This window comes from Neofelis nebulosa, chromosome 14 (assembly GCF_028018385.1).
Source record: "Neofelis nebulosa isolate mNeoNeb1 chromosome 14, mNeoNeb1.pri, whole genome shotgun sequence".
NCBI lineage: Eukaryota > Metazoa > Chordata > Mammalia > Carnivora > Felidae > Neofelis > Neofelis nebulosa.
This window is the reverse complement of record NC_080795.1, coordinates 7,211,304-7,228,116: the sequence shown is the minus strand read 5'-3', so window position 1 is coordinate 7,228,116 and position 16,813 is coordinate 7,211,304.

Here is a 16,813-nt window from a genome sequence, read left to right as displayed (position 1 = left end):
TCTAAGCACAGTGTTGAAAACATTGTGTGAGCTCTATAAACACTTGCTGAACTACACTGAAATGAATAATATCCTTTGAAGACCCTATCTTCTAAGGAAGAAACAATTCGGTCTTTCTAAAATGCTTTTTGAAAAGCTGGATGAAACATTTTTCTTAGATTTTACCTTATCCTTCCTAAGAACTTACTAGTCTCCTGACTCCAAATGTATATTTGAAGGTATTTCTTTCTCATTTTTTCTCATTAAAATGCCTATATTCTTTTTTTACTGATTTACAATCTTTCAATATAATTTATTGTCAAATTGGCTTACATACAACACCCAGTGCTCATCCCATCAAGTGCCCTCCTCAATGCCCATCACCCATTTTCCCCTCTCCCCCACCCCCCTTCCACCCTCAGTTTGTTCTCTGTATTTAAAAGTCGCTTGTGGTTTGCCTCCCTCCCTGTCTGTTTGTAACCATTTTTTCCCCTTCCCTTCCCCTAAGGCCTTCTTTTAGGTTTCTCAAGATCCACAGAGGCATGAAAACATATGATATCTGTCCTTCTCTGACTGACTTTCTTCACTCAGCATTAATACCTTCCAGTTCCATCCATGTTGCTGCAAATGTAAAATGCCTATATTCTTAATGTCTAATACTTTCTGTTGAATATCATGATTAAGCAGTCTATTTGAAATTCAAAAATTAGATTCCCTTACTGATGATAGGTTGGTTTCATCTAAATTAGGACATACTAAAAAATTCCCAGCTGTTGTTTAATACTGTCAGAGAAGAAAACATAATAAATATTATTCCAAGGCTATTCTACCTTTATTATTTAGAAGTTCTTTCTTAAATATTACTTTAATTTCTTTTATTTCAGTCTAGGATATTTATTCTCTTCTCATAGAAGATGGAGTATATAGACTTCATGTTTCTGAGTAATATCTTTTTGCCCAACTGGTTATTGAGCCTTTATACATTTTAAATTTTTATGTAGAATTTTTAGCTCTTCATTGATGACTATCCAAAAACCAATCTTATAAATAGGAAATAAATAAATCTATAGATCTAGATAGATAGATGGATAGATAGATGTATATATGTGTACAAATATGTGTGTACATATACACACACATAAACACACGTAGTTTGAGCTTGGAGATGTAGACAATTGGAAGGAATGGGGTCATTCTCACCTTTACAACAGAAAAAAAAACTGGGTAAGCTGTAAATTAATGACCTTTTCAGAGAACTAGGTTCCAGGGTAGAAAACTAACCCAAAATTAGAGGGGGGGGGGTGCAGGGAGACACAGGACCCAAATATTTGCTTATCTGGGGCAGATGCCAACAAATCTCATATAAGTCAATACAATAATTCACCTAGAAATTTTCAACAAATTGCCAAGGGCTAGGTGTGAACTATCACAAATGTTTGAACCTGCTTACAGACTATTCCTCTAGCAACCCCACCAGGCATTTACAGGAAAGATTAGGTAGAATTTTAAGAAAGAATCCCTCCTGGTATGGCTAGAAGGGGAAACAGCAGTCACTGCTGAAACTCCGCCCCGACCTATTTTTCCTATCTCTCCTTTGGAACAGAAAATATAATCTGCAGAAGGAAAAGGAACAAAAACAGTCGCCTGAGGACACGGGTGGAAACCCACTGCAGCTTGGGCCAAGAAACATGACGCAAACAAACCTCTGGCCCTGGGGGAGGAGGAGGAATATGCAATAGACGCACTACATCTGGAGAAGAGTGGGAACACTTGTGAAGGTCATAACCCCAGACCCATGTTCATAATGTCCAGCCAAGACGGAGGCTTAATCAGAGTATCAGAGAACATACATACCTCTCTCCCACCCTCTCACCACCACATTAACAAATGTAACATTTGGGAAAGAAACATTGAGAAAAACTCTCTGGCAAATTAGGGTACATCCTAAACACAGATGTGATTAAAGGAATATGGAGACTATAATACACTAAGTATAACTGTAGCAACAAAAGTCTTTAATCTCAGCCCAACTATTGATTACATTAGCATGTACTCTTACACTAAATGCTGAATGTAGGAAGGTATGCTTAGCTCTAAGCATGAACAATACTGGCCCCAGCATCTTCTATTCTATAGAACATATGTAGCTTCCAACAAAAAAATTACAAGGCATGTAAAATGACAGGAAAACCACAATCCGAAAAGACTAAGCAATAATCAAAACCAGACCCAGATATGACACAGACATCAAAACTATCAGACAAATAATTTAATATAATTATGATAAATATATTAAGTCTCTAATAGAAGATGCAGACAATATACAAGATTAGATAGAACAATTAGAAACTATAAGAAAGAGCTAAAGCAAATTCTAGAAATCAAAAACCTAGTTATAGACATGAAAACAAAGTTTTTTGACAGTTTCATCAGTAGATTCAACATGGCACAGGAAAGAATCAATGAATTTTTAGACAAGGTGATATAAACACAAAGAAAAAAATGGGAAAAAAAATAGAACAGAGAACCCAACAGCTGTAGGACAATATCAAACTAACAGTCTTACAGTTTAACAATTGGAATCCCAGAAGGAGAAGAAGCAGAACAGGGCCTGAGAAATATTTGAAATAGGTAATAGTCAAAACTTTTTAAAACTAGATATAGAAACCAAACCATAGATCCAAAAAGCTCACCAGGGAGGATAAATACTAACACACACACACACACACACACACACACACACACACACACACACCACACACACACAACACCACCACCACCACCACCAGCAGGCACATTATATTCAAAGTGATGTAAACCGAAACAGACAAAATCTTGAAGGCAGTCAGAGAAAAAAAAGACACATGAACAGCAGAAAGGATAAGAATTACAGCAGACTTTTTGTCATAATATACACAAGCAAAAAAGCAATGGAGTACTAAAGAGGTACTAAAAGTATTTAAAGAAAAAACCCTGGTAATGAAGAATTCTATACCCAGTGAAAACATCATTTTAAAATGAAGGAGAAACAAAGACTTTTTCAGAGGAACAAAAACTGAGGGAATTCTTTGTTTAATAAGCCTACATAGCAGGCAGTGTTGAAGGGAATTCTTCAGATTATGAAAAGCCAGAAGCTTTGATCTACACAGAGAAATAATGTTAGAAAAGAATGAAGGTAAAATAAAAAGTTCTTTTTTCTCATTTTCATTCTCTAAAAAGTAACTATTTATGTTTAAAGCAAAATCAGTAATTATATGTTGTATATTTATACATACGTAAAAGTAAAATCTATGATAGTAATGGTACAAGAAACAGGAGGTAGAAATTAGGACAATTCTGTTATAAGATCCTTACTTTCTACGCGAAGTGGTATATTATTTGAAGGGAGACTCAGGTTATTTTAAAATGGATATTTGTAGACCATGGGACAACTGCTAAGTTGATAAAAGAAAGACAGAAAAATAAAAAATGAAGTATAAATAATATCTACTACACTATGTTAACTTAGATTTTAAAAAAAGAAGTATAAATAATATCAATAGAGAGTTAAAACTGATTTACTTTCAAAGTTCAATTAAATCCAGAGAAGGCAGAAAAAGGAAGGAAGGAAGGAAGGAAGGAAGGAAGGAAGGAAGGAAGGAAGGAAGGGTAAGAAATAGAAGACAATTGGCAAAATGGCATATTTTATTCCAATCACAGAAATTATCCTTTAAATACAAATGGTCTAAACATAGCTAAATGACAGAGATTATCAGAGAGAGTAAAAAAGCAAGACTTGACTATATACTGTTTATAAGAAACCCACTTTATTTTTTAAAGTTTATTTATTTTGAGAGAGAGAGAGAGAGCGCGCACACAAGTAGGGGAGGGGCAGAAAGAGAGAGGGAGAGAGAGAATCCCAAGCAGGCTCCAGACTCAGCACACAGCCCAATGTGGGGCTCAATCTTACTAACACAAGATCATGATCTGAGCCAATATTAAGAATCAGACGCTTAACCAGCTGAGCCACCCAGGTGCCCCAAAACCCACTTTAATTATAAATATGTAGATATATTACAAATATCTATCAATTTTAAAGAGAAACTAAATATTTTTGGCATGGTATTTGGGAACGAATGTCTCCATTAATGTTTTTGAATGAATTTGTTTAAGATAGTGAGAGATTTCTTTCTTTTTTTTTAAACTTTTTTTAATGTTTATTTATTTTTGAGACAGAGACAGACAGAGCATGAACAGGGGAAGTTCAGAGAGAGAGGGAGGCACAGAATCCAAAGCAGGCTCCAGGCTCTGAGCTGTCAGCACAGAGCCCGATGCAGGGCTCAAACTCATGAACCGTGAGATCATGACCTGAGCCGAAGTTGGACGCTCAACCGACTGAGCCACCCAGAAGCCCAGATTTATTTCTTTTTTAATTAAAATTAAAAGTTATCAAATTTACATAGCATTAAATTAATCACTTCATAGCTTCCTATCATTTTATTTTTATATAACAGTAGCAAATAATATCACCAAGGTCTTGCTGAATTCCATCATAAAAAAAAACTTTTCTAATCAACTAGCATAATTTCAAAATGTGCAAAGGCATTTATTTTAATAAACTTATTATTATAGATTTTGCTAATGGAGGGAGAATCAAGCCCAAAAAATACTGAATAAAATAACTGTATGGAAAATATTAATCATTTTTGCTACCATAGGTCTTTAAAAAAAAAGAGATATACAAAATATTGTAAAGCTAAGATTGTGTATGTTAAAAGACCATGGGGATAAAAATAGAAACTACTATATAGATATCTAAGTATATGTGATATTGTGAAGCCAGGAGAAGAACAACCTTATAACTTACTTTTACTCCCTTAAATGACAATCAAAAAGATGAAGAATGTTTCCTGTATATATGTTGGTAATTAAAATATTCAAGAAACAAATCACTTCATATTCATGCAACTCAACATACAGTAAGAATTTTAATATCCCCAAAATAAATCATGTCAGCATGATGATCTTTTTCCTCTGTTGTCTTATGCCTGAAAATCACTTGAGCTATAAACTCAATTTACTAATTGGCCTAATCTGCATGATACAATCTGTGACTGTTTCAATAATAAAATTTCAGGGAACAAAACAACGGAATATTACTCAGCCATAAAATGAATTACAACTTGCCATTTGCAACAACATGGATGGATCTAGAAGGCATAATGTTAAGTGAAATAAATTAGTCAGAGAAATACAAATACTATATGATTTCATTCATATGTGGAACTTAAGAAACAACAACAAAAAAATATGAACCAAGGAAAAAAAGACAAAAAACCAGACCCTTAAATACAGAGGATAATCTGGTGGTTACCAGAGGAAATGTTGGCTGGGGGATGGCTGAAATAGGTGAAGGAAATTAAGAGTACACTTACCGTGATGAGCACTGGGTAATGTATAGAACTGTTGAATCATACTGTATACCTAAAACTAATATAACACTGTATATTAATTATACTTGCATTTTTTTGAGAAAGACTGCATGAACACGAGTGGGGGAGGGGCAGAGGGAGAGGGAGGGAGAGCATCTTAAGCAGGCTTCACACTCAGCACGGAGCTGGACATGGGGCTCAAACCCACGACCACAAGATCATGACCTGAGCCAAAATCAAGAGCCGGACACTCAACTGACTGAGCCACCAGGCACCCCCGTAACTGTAGTTTTAAAAAAGAAATAATTTTTTTTTTCAAAATTCCAGGGAACAAACGGGTAACAGAGCCAACAGTATTAAAGAAATGCAATGACTTCAGTTTCAGTTTCCTTTAAAAAAAAATCACCATAACACAAAATCGTATAATAAAAACCACAAGATTTATGGGGAGAAAAGAAGTTGGGAACCAACAACCAAAAACTTTGTCAGTGACATAAAAAAAGGACAGACACCTCACGAAAATGGTAGGAAGTTTTACAAATGCTGATGGTTAAGAAATTCATAAATATTGCAATATATGTAGCACCAAACATCAGGCTTACTTGCGGAGGAGATGGTGGAAAGAACTGCAGCTTGGGAGTTTTTGTCAAGTAACGTAATAGGATTATCAGAAATTGGAAGACAATTTTTAACACCAGATGTGGAGAGATGTGACTTACACCACACACAGCTTTTCTCACCTCACGGTGAGAAAGCTGGTAGATGTTTAAAGTGTATATGTGCAGTTTTCATAGTCCTTTTGTGGCCTGGTTCGGCTGGGTAGAATTTACCGCATGCACCTAGTGTTTCTTGTGGGTGAAATGTGCATAAAAACCAAATGTGAAATTCCAATTAGAATCAAATTTTTCCTTAATATATCAATCATGTTGGCACAACTTCACATTTTCAAAACAAGTGTTAGAACTAAACTGCTTCTACTTCATTTCTATCTTTATTTAAAGTTTATTTATATATCTTGAGAGAGAGAGAGCATGTGCAAGTGGGAGAGAGGCAGAGAGGGACAGAGGGAGAGAGAATCCCAAGCAGGCTCTATGCCATCAGTGCGGAGCCTGCTGTGGGGCTTGAATTCATGAACCGTGAGATCATGACCTGGGCCCAAGTTGAATGGTTAACCGACTGAGCCACCCAGGTGCCCCTACTTTATTTCTATCTTAGTATTTGTTATTTTATTTCTTATTTATTTATTTATTTATTTATTTTTAATGTTTATTTATTTTTGAGAGAGAGACAGACAGAGTGTGAGCAGGGGAGTGGCAGAGAGAGAGGGCGACAGAATCTGAAGCAGGCTCCAGGCTCCGAGCTGTCAGCACAGAGCCTGACGCGGGGCTCAAACCCACGAACAGCGAGATCGTGACCTGAGCAGAAGTCAGATGTTCAACCCACTGAGCCACCCAGGTGCCCATGTTACTATATGCATTTCTTATCCTCGTTTCTAGTATCAAAGACCATGACGTAGTGTCCTCCTTAACACAACCAATGCCTCCAACTGTATCCTTGCTAACAGATAGATAGATCCCTTCGTCTTTTGAGAGCTCTGACTCTCACACGCCATTGTTCCTCTGCAATCTTATATGCAAAGATGCCTCTCTCTTGTCATCTTCTTCCAGTTCAAAAATGGACAATTCTGCTTTTTAAGAGTCCCATTCTCTATCCTGTTGTGACTTCTATCAAACCACCCATTGTTCTTCATCTAAAAAACTCAAAAGGAAAGTGGTTCTTCATCTAGAGCCACCATTTCTCTTCACACCATGAGAGACTCTTTTCACTCCCTGTAATCTTTCTCAGTACCATCAGTAAAACAGCTCTCCTCCAAAACACTCCTCCTTGTTGGCAAATTCATCATCTTCTTTCCGTTTTCACTCTCCCTTTCTCGGAAACATCTGTCGATCACTGTTTTAGTTTTCTAGGGCTGCCGCAGCAAAGTACCACAAACTGGGTGGCTTAAAACACCAGAAATGTCTTAGTGCACCTTATGGAGGCTAGGGTCTGAAATCAAGGCTTTGACAAGGTCATGCTCTCTCCGAGACTCTAAACAGAGTATTTCCTTGCCTCTCTATATTCTGGTAGTGGCCATTGGCCCTTGGCATCCTATGACTTACAGCTGTACCATTCCACTCTTTGCTTCTGTCATCACAGGGTGTTCTCCCTGTGTCTCTCTGCTCCTCTCTTTTTAAGACACCAGTCGTATTGCATCAAAGGTGAGCCCTTCACCTCATGATAATTTATATCTTAATTATATCTGCAAAGACCCTATTTCCAAATAAGGTTACATTCACAGGTACCAAGACTTAGGATTTCAATATCTTTGGCGGGGCAGGGGATGGGGGGAGACGCTCGTAACAGTCACCTATTCTTTCCTGAAACCCTTTTGTCCATTTCTTTCCAAATACAATAAAAATATTTCAAAATTTCTGAGTGTTTTCTATGTGCCCTCCTTTGTGCTGAACATCTTATACTGATTTTATGTACCTCATATAATCCTCACAAGTCTCTTAGACAGGTGCGATTATTTTTGCTCATTTTATAGACCATAAAATTTTAAATGACTTCCTACAGATAAGGTGGTCAATAAGCTAGAATTTGAATCTAGGAGATCTGATCCTAGCACCAACCCCTATCATGACACTACCCAGCCACCTGCCCAATAATTCCTTAACCAGCAACCCGGGATAACAAGTGGGGGAGAGGGATAATTAGGACTTCATTGACGATCCTAGAAAACATGTCTTAAATAGAGTGATGGGTGAAAATCCCAAACCACAGGAGAGAATGGGGAGAGAAAGAGGTGAAGCTACAAGGATAAATCAGTATTTTAAAAGGTGTGCAAAGAAGAGGAGAAACGTCAGTAATTTAAGAGCAGATTAAAGGTTATTTTTATAATAGGGAAGATGTAAGCACATTGATAGATTGAAGGCAAAGATTAAGTAGAGTCATTCTGAAGATGCAAGGAAGAACAAGGATGGCTGATGGAATACAATCACGAAAAATGGAAGAGGCTGTGATCAAGACCACAGATGTGTTGGTCTTTGCGAAGAAGAGAATTTCACCAGGTCAAGAGAGAGGCATCAGAGAAAGGGATTTTCTTTCATGTGTCCAGGTTTACTAAATAGCTGACATCTAGCTCAGAGTAGACATTAGCTAACGCCCTTTTAGTTTTCATCCACAAAGGTTTTTGGCTTCTAAGGAATAGGCCACGCCATATTCTTTTGGTAATCCTCCAATTACTATGTAATGTTTGCTATCTGAGGTCAATAGTCTTTTTGTTTTAACATTTAGCCTTTTCTGAGAAAATCTGGTCCTTCTGAAAAGTGGTTATCTGCTTTCTGTAGATTATTCTGTATTGGGGTTTTGGTTTCTGTACTTTATTTAAGCAAAGCAACTCTACTGGCCTTTTTGGATAAGAATGATAAGAATTCGTATGCGAAAACTTGGTGCTCCAAACGTAGACATCATTAGAAAATACTTTCAACTATTTGACAGAGGAAAAAGATCAAGTTAAATTGTCTTTAAGACCTGTCGTCTACAGGAAAGCCAATTATGTCAGCACGGCACTGCTGACGGTTGCAATTCCTAAACTGCCAAATGGAGTCAATGCGAAATGTTACCAAAGTCCAGATTTTAAGTAGAAAGAGAGAAAGAAAGAAAGAAAGAAAGAAAGAAAGAAAGAAAGAAAGAAAGAAAGAAAGAAAGAAAGAAAGAAAGAGGGAGGGAGGGAGGAAGGCAAGAAGGCAGGAAGGCAGGAAGGCAGGAAGGCAGGAAGGCAGGAAGGCAGGAAGGCAGGAAGGAAGGAAGGAAGGAAGGAAGGAAGGTAGGTAGGAAGGAAGGAAGGAAGAAAGGCTCTTTCCATGATTTGGCTATCGTTGAAAGTGCTACTACAAACATTGGGGTACAAGTGTCCCTAAGCATCAGCACTCCTGTATCCCTTGGGTAAATTCCTAGCAGTGCTATTGCTGGGTCATAGGGTAGATCTATTTTTAATTTTTTGAGGAACCTCCACACTGTTTTCCAGAGCGGCTGCACCAGTTTGCATTCCCACCAACAGTGCAAGAGGGTTCCCGTGTCTCCACCTCCTCACCAGCACCTATAGTCTCCTGATTTGTTCATTTTAGTCACTCTGACTGGTGTGAGGTGGTATCTCAGTATCATACAGAGAAAGACGGATACCATATGTTTTCACTCTTATGTGGATCCTGAGAAACTTAACAGAAGACCATGGGGGAGGGGAAGAAAAAAAAAAGAGAGGGACGGAACCAAACCATAAGAGACTCTTAAAAACTGAAAATAAACTGAGGGTTGATGGGGGGGTGGGAGGGCAGGGTGGGTAGGTGATGGGCATTGAGGAGGGCACCTGTTGGGATGAGCCCTGGGTGTTGTATGGAAACTAATTTGACAATACATTTCATATTAAAAATAAAAAATAAAAGAAAAAGAAAGAGAAAAAAATTTAAAAAAGGAAGGAAGGAAGGAAGGAAGGAAGGAAGGAAGGAAGGAAGGAAGGAAGGAAGGAAGGAAGAAGGTAGACAGGGAGGGAGGATGAATGGACAAGAGGAGGAGAGAAAAGAATAGAAAATTACCAAGAAGTAAGTCATACCCAGTTGTGCCAAAATCAAAATGACATGCTAGCATCCATTTAGCTAATGCCTAATAATTTGTAGCTCCACATGAATATCTAACCTTTCAACACTGAAAAGGCCCAAGATGAACATCCCTCCTATCACTTACATAGTCACTGCCTTACTCTAGCCGAGCCAACCTAGTCTTGGCTCCCTCTCCTTCTTCCTCCTACTCCAGCCTCCAGACACGTTTCTACGCAGACCCTCCCATGCCGGCAATAGCCACCTACCAACCATCTGCCGAGCTGCCTTCCTGCCCTCATTCATCTGAAAATTTTTCTTAAATCTCACCCCATCAGGAAAACAACCTCAATTTGTGGGCAGGAACATAGAGTCTGCCTTAGGAGTATAAAGTCAAGTGTTTCTATAAATCATTTTAATTTTTAACTCTTTAAATATGTACAATAACATTCTGAGGTATTATTGTACCCATTTTACAAAGGAGGAAATTAAAGCTTAGAAATGTTGAGTGGTGTATCCATATTTCCTTAGACAGTAAAGGTCAGAGTTGGAGCTCAAATATAAGTCTTCTAATTCCTGCTGATATAAATTGTTCTCAAAAGGCAAAAATGTATGATGCATTCTATTCGAGGAACATAAGGGATATTCAAATAATTGTGTAAGTGCCCTATGAGCTCATAATAAACATTAATTCTATTCATCTACAAAATTAATTGACTTCATCCAACAGTAAACTAGAAGCAGGAAACCACTTTCTAGGAGCAAAGGGCTCAGCTACCAACCTTACCCAAGCAACACAGAATACTATTAGTGTTTCAACTTGCAAAAATGCAATAAGAAGCTCAGTTAAATCTCTAGGCAGGTTTATAAGTAAATAATAAACATATAAGATACACGGGATGCCTTTATGATGCCTCCAAGGTGCAAATGATCACAAGGGAAAATCAACGAGTGCCTCAAGACAAAGCAGCAAATATTAAACAAATTTCAGCAAAGTTATTTTTATTAAATTTTCATGCTGTCAGAAGACATCCACAAGTATCTAGTCTATGTCAGTCAACAGGTAAGATTCAAGAATTAGCAACTAAATGAGGTCCAGTCCCTGTGGTCTAGAAATTCCTCTGTCTTCAAACTTCCTGCTATAACAGACTGTGCTCTGATTTTTGTTTTTGGTCATTTTTTGAGGATGGCTCATTTCCTTCAGGCTGGTTCTCTGTGACATTACAGGTGCTCCTACAGGGCTGACTCCATAGTCTATGGAAGGTAGCTACGAAAATCACTACAAAGCTTGACATCACTTTGCAAGCCCTTCTTTGATGCTCGAATCCTCTACTCTATGTAGCGCCTACCATTAAATTCTCCTTCAACACCTATGATTGGGTCAAGGAAACATTATAGCTGCCCCATGTTGCCAAACACAACATGAACCAGTTATACGACAAAAAGATTTTCACTGTTCTGACGATAATGAGATGGTCAAGGGGTGCCTGGTGGCTCAGTTGGTTGAGCATCCAGCTCTTGATTTCGGCTCAGGTCATGATCTCACAGTTCATGAGTTTAAGCCCCACTTTAGGCTCCGTGCTGAAAGTGTAAAAGGTCCTTGGGATTTTCTCTCTCTCTCTCTCTCTCTCTCTCTCTCTCTCTCTCTCTCTCCCCCCCTCCCTCTAAAAATAAATACATAAACTTAAAAAAATGAGATGGTCAATGTCTTAACACCACTTGGCTGGTGGCTCTTAAGTTGCATGGATTTAGTCACATGACATTACAGGCTCAAAGTCACGTTTATATTGGGACAGATCCTACTTATCTTCAGCAGATAATAAAAATCACAGCCACAAATAGATTATTTCATAGAGGAATAGAAATTTCAATGAAGTAGAACAAAATATGATAAAGATTTTTTAAAAAGGGACAGTGCAGGACTTCTGGAATGGTGTATTGAGGCCCTCCGCAAAAGCAATGGCAAAAATTATTGAAATCAAATTTTCAAGAACTCTGGAAATTAATCAAAGACTTTCAACAATCTGAAAAGCATTTGTTCAGTAAAAACTGTGGACCTTGTTAAGAACAGAGGGGTTTATGTATTGTAACTTGATCTACTTCCGTTTTTCTCTCTCCTGCTCTACAATATCCTTAAAACCCAGCAAACTTGCAACCATGGTAGCTGTGAAAAACAACACGAAGGCAGTCTACATCCTGCTACAACACAGTCAAACTACTGAAAGCCAAAACAAAGAGAGAATCTTGAAAACCACAAAAGAAAACAACTCATCATGCACAAGGAATCCTCTATCAAATTACTAGCTGACTTCTCAGAAATGATGATGGCCAGAAAGCAGTAAGATGACATACTCAAAGAGCTGAGAGAAACAACAACAACAACAACTGTCGACAAGGAATTCTAGATGCAAATTAAGACATTCCCAGGTAAAGAAAAACTGAGAGAATGCATCATTAGCAGAACTATCCTACAAGAAATACTAAAAGGAATGTGTCAGGCTGAATTGAAAGGACACCATAAGTAATTCAAATCCATACCATCAAAAAAGTTAATAAAAGATAGCCCACAAAATGGAAGAAAGTATTTATGTCATATATGTGGTAAGAGCTTCATATCCAGACTATATAAAGAACTCTTAAACTCATTAGTAAAAAGACAAATAACCCAATTAAAATGAGCTAAGTATTTGAAAGGACATTTCTCCAATGGAGATATAGAAATGCCTAACAAGCACATGAAAAGATACTCAACATAATTAGTCATTAGGGAGATATATATCAAAACCACAACGAGATACCACTTCACATCCACTAGGATAGCTAGAATCAAAAGACAGACAATTAACAAATTTCTGTTGGAAGGTGGAAAAATAGGAACCCTCATACATTGCTAGTGAGAATATAAAATTGGTTCAGCCACTCTGGGAAAGCTTATCACTTTCTTAAAATGTTAAACACTGAGTTTCCATATGATATTCTATTCCTAGGTACTCCTAGGAATTCTACTCTAGGTACCTACCCTAGAGAAATTTTCAGTTGATCCTGGAACAATGAGGGGTGAGGGTGCCAACCTCCCACACCGTGGAAAATCTGCATATAACTTTTGACTCTCTCAAAAGCTTAACTGCTAATAGCCTGCTGTTGACCAGAAGCCTTAACTCATACCGTAAATGGTCGATTAATATATAAGTTGTATGTCATACACATTATATACTGTATTCTCACAATAGCGAAAAGAAAATGTTAAGAAAATCATAAAGAAAAGGAAGTATATTTATAGTATTGTGCTGTAAAAAATCTACATATAAGTGCATCTGCACAGTTGAAACCAGTGTTGTTCAAGAGTCAATTGTACAGCATGTATCCATATAAAAATTTATACATGGATGTTCACAGAAGATTATTCATAATAATTATCCATATTAATAGCTAAAAGTAGAAACAATCCAAGTGTCTATTAGCCAATGGGTGAAAAAATAAAATGTTATATATTCATATAATAGAGTACTGCATAGATACTGGATAATACTGAATAATATATATAATACTGGATAATAATGGGTAGACACTCAATTCCTAAGGCTAGAGACTAGAGAGTTGCTGTTAATGGGTCTGGACTTTCTTTTGGGGGGAGGTGAAAATATTCTAAAATGAGAATGTGATGATAGCTGCACAACTCTATGAATATACTAAAATCATGAGTTGTATACATTAAATGGATGGATGTTATGGTATGTCAATTACATCTCAATAAAGGTATTTTAACAAAAAGGTAGGAAATGAAGATAACTTGCACAGATCAACAGTCGCATACTGCAACTTGTAAAGAGGTATTAAAATTTTTTAACTAAAAGATTAAGCACTGTGTATGGCAGAAATAAATACCATGATTTGGGGTGTGTAGTACTTATTTAATAACAAGTAAAATTTACCAATTGCTTACTATGTCTTGCCAGGCACTGTGTTATACAAATTAGACACTTTTACAAAGTGTCAGCACTTTGTCAGAATGGGTCAAGAGTAATCCCATCTCGAGGGGACTGGGCGGCTCAGTCCGTTAAGCATCTGACTCTTGATCTCGGCTCAGGTCATGATCTCACAGTTCGTGAGTTCAAGCCCCGTGTCAGGTTTTGCACTGACAATGAAGAGCCTGCTTCTCTCTCTTTCTCTCTCTGCCCCTACCCTGCACAAGCTCTCTCTCTCTCTCTCTCTCTCTCTCTCTCTCTCAAATAAATAATCTTACAAAAAAAGAGTAATCCCATCTCTCAGAATTTGTCATAAGGAAATAAAAAGCTTTGGTTGGATAAAAAAAAAGAAACTAAGGTAAAAAATATATTCATTATGACATTATTTATAACAATAAAAACCTTGAAGCCATTTAAATGTCCAACAACAGCAACAACTATAGCATATGGCAAATTTCATATAGTCAATATTTAATAAAGATTATACTTCAGAAGACTGTGTAGTCCTTGCATAAATAAGGGGCTACACAATTACTTGCTACCATATTAAGAGTAAACATCTATTGAGTCCTTTAGGTACTGCTCTAAACACTTTTAAAAAGTTTTTTAATGTTTATTTATTTTTGAGAAAGAGAGAGAGACAGAGCACGAGCGGGGACGGGAAGAGAGAGAGGGAGACACAGAATCAGAAGCAGGATGCAGGCTCCGAGCTGTCAACACAGTGCCTGACGTGGGGCTCAAACACACGAACCATGAGATCATGACCTGACCTGAAGTCGGACGCTTAACCAAATGAGCCACCCAGGTGCCCCCAAACACGTTACGTATATGAATTCATTTTAAGCCTCATGATAACCCCTTGAGGTAAGAGTTATTGAGGCACACAGTAGTTGTCAAGGTCACCGTGTCAGTAAATGGTAAACTCAACATTTGAATCTTGGCCATTTGCCTCCTCAGACCATGTCTTAGCCATGAGGCCGCACCTCCTTTTTATCATAGCATTATATTCCATGGATATGGATAAGGACTAAAAAAGATACTCAACAATGGAAATACTGCTTGATGATCGCATTAGGAATAAAGTATTCCACTCTAATTTTAAAAATTTTTTGAAGTTCATGTACTTTGTTACCTTTATAGTAAAAAAAAAAATGGTGAAGAAACAAAAAATCTTATATTCTTGTTATTACACCCATTTATCCCTCTACTCCTATTACCTCTTGGGATAAAAGACTTCATGTCTACCAAGAAAATGTAATGCAAATACAGAATCAAAACAAGAACGGTCTATTCCACCTTAGAGAATGTATATCATAATATATCTTAGCAAGCAAGTTGTAGCATATCAATTTTACCTTGAATATATCTGCACTGTTACAGTTAAATAGCTGGTATTTCCCAGATCCCAAAATAATAGGACCTGAACATGTCGCCTCCCCATGGACATGAAGGGATACTGTTGCTGTGGTACCAGCATTTTCAAGATCCCCAGTGACAACGGTCACCTTCCAATCTCCTTCTGCAAAGAAAAAAGGAAATGAGAAAAATTGTGGAAGAAAACCATATTAATATTAGGAAATGAGGAGTTCTACCTAATCTACTTAGTTATGAGATGAATAATTTGTGAAATCAAGAAGTATTACAGTAGTTGCTAATCATGGACTCCCTTTTGGAAACTAGCATGTGGAAAAGCCTTAGAAATAATAGAGCATTTTAATCGCAAAGCAAATAAGCAGTGAGCTTTGTAGGACAGCAGACATTTTAGGGCAAAACGTTAAACTGGAAACATTTAGTACCAGGTGCTTGGCTGGAAGATTCAGGAGTTTATCACCATCCAACCTTTGGGTGGTAATTGATGACAGACATATTGACAACCCAGCATTAAGGCAGTATCTGTACTAGGGAATAGCCTTGGCAAGCTGGGCTTGGCAATTCTAGCAGAATTGTGGTGAGGAGGCGGAAAACCTAAAAATAAAGCAAAAGGAGCTAAAGTTTTTTTTCAAGAAAAATTCCAACCCCTAAGGGTGGGAAGGAACCAACAAGGAAGGAGTAAAATATTGTACGTAGGGCCTAGCAGAATTGGGAGGGGGAAGTTGAAGAAAAGACAAATTTGAAGCAGAGGAACACCATGAGTCGTGTAAGCTGAACGGGTCATTGAGCTTTCTGCCAGGGCAATGCGGAAGCACAGGAAGGCTGAGACAAGCAGAGCACGACAGAAAATATCTTTTTAAAAGGTCTACCAATTGTTCTAGATAGATTTAGTTGGGAAACCAAATCGAGATAGTATTTATTTCATCATCTGGTGCGCTTTAGAAAACGACATCATCAACCCCAAAGCACTGAAACCCTCCCATGCGAGCTCAATACCACGTAGTCAAGCGAAACAGAGGACAGAGTCCTCCTGTCCCCTAGAACTCTACGTAGGGCACGCATCCCGACTCATCACAACCGATCCTGGATTGTAAGGCCAATTTAAAGGTGTCTTTATTGTTACTTTCAAAGCCTCCATAAGTACATCCCGCCTTGTGAGTATTTATTACATTTGCAAAAGATGGTGAAGACCCACCACCATTCTGAATATCTGAGTTCTCAGGAAGTCCTCCACTCAGAGGTTATCTTCCCTTTTTAATACATAACACCACTCTCCCCGGCCACTAATCCATCCACAAAGATCACTGGAACGTCTCTAGTCAGTTTGACAAAACTTGCATCAGGTAGGTTTTGCGTAATGTTGCATTTGTTAATAAAGATGGAATTTAATTAGGCCTCATTACCAAAATGCCAAGGGAGGGGCACAAGTCCCAGGGTGCACCCTGCGACTTCC